This window comes from Salmo salar, chromosome 02 (assembly GCF_965601325.2).
Source record: "Salmo salar chromosome 02, fSalSal1, whole genome shotgun sequence".
NCBI classification, from domain to species: domain Eukaryota; kingdom Metazoa; phylum Chordata; class Actinopteri; order Salmoniformes; family Salmonidae; genus Salmo; species Salmo salar.
The window spans coordinates 6,385,916-6,387,500 of NC_138292.1; positions in this window are offsets into that span (position 1 = coordinate 6,385,916).

The window sequence follows — 1,585 nt, forward strand, 5'->3', positions numbered from 1 at the left end:
AGGGGGGAAGGTTTGGGGATGAGGAGGAGCAACTTATTGAGGAGAAGAGAGAGAAAAAAAGTTGATGCCCACAAGTAAGTACCCAATTCAAACTTCTGAGACGTGGACATGGGGATGGAGACGTGCCTGAGGCTAATTAACCGGAATGTTCTTGGGGGAATACATGAAGAGAGATTGCATTCGATTTTGAATACGTGCAATATGCTTTCGAAATCTGCAAATAGTTTTTTTGCTACTTTGTGTGAGGGTTTTCCATGACAATGTCAGAGTATAGCCTACAGGTAAAACGCATCCTCCTTTAGCAAAACTAAAAAAACACACCGCATTTATTCGTTGTTATATTAGCTCGAAATAATAACTATTATTCTTGCAATATAACTTGTAATATTTTCATGCTATCTTTTCTGTTCCCGTAAAGACCGTAATTATCCATCTGGTATTTGTCTGCCATCCATCAGTAGGAGCGCAGTACAAATATTGGCCAGCAGGGAGCGCCATATAATTCTAAATCCAGTACTAGAGCCCTTGTCATGGAATAGTCTACTGCAGAGTCATGTAATAAGATCTAAATATATGACTCTGGTCTACTGTAGATGCACAGTCATTGGACAAGGCACATTCCTCTACCTTGTGATGGAATTCAAATAGGTGTAAAAATGACAATATCAGTCATTCTAAAAGCTAATCAAATGGCTAGCCAGAGTATTTGCATTGCCCCCCCCCCCCCCCCCCTCCATTTTTCGCTGCTGCTATTCTCTGTTTATTATCTATGCATAGTGACCTTAACTCTACCTACATGTACATATTACCTCAATTACCTCGACTATCCGGAGCCCCCGCACATTGACTCCGTACCGGTACCCCCTGTGTATAGCCTCGCTCTTTAATGATTTGTTACTTTTATTTCTTATTTTATAATTATCTATTTTTTACTTAACACATATTTTTCTTAAAACTGCATTGTTGGTTAAGGGCTTGTAAGTAAGCATTTCACTGTAAGGTCTACACCTGTTGTATTCGGCGCATGTGACAAATACAATTTGATGTGATTCATTAGCTCATGTTTTAACAGAGAAAAAGTGGTTTTCATCTAGCGTCCCAAGAGCTTTGTACCTTATCATTATTGAATGGGACAGAAATTCCAAATTAAAAGTCACTTGGCTGAAATTCCAAACATAATATATAAGATGAAAATAATATTGGTCGCTCACATTTGTTATTATTATAATCCCTGAGTTGAACAAGAACAGTGGGATGGAATGACATGCCATTGAAATACCCCATACAGCTGTGTGTGTTTATTTGTTCTGTATAAAACATATGCCTGTCAAGCTCAAATGACTTTCTCTGCCAGGGAGGGACATTGTCACGGCCTGTTTGACAGAGGGCCAAATATGAGTACCCTTATTTCTCCTGTCTATGTTGCCCAGCCACTATATTGATTTAAACAAGGATACACAATTACTTTTACCTTCACCACACACACAAACACACACACACAGAAACACACAATCGTTTCCCATCAGTGTTTCACTGTGAGCTTTGGTGTGTGTACGCATATGCGCTTGTATGTGTGTGTGTGTGT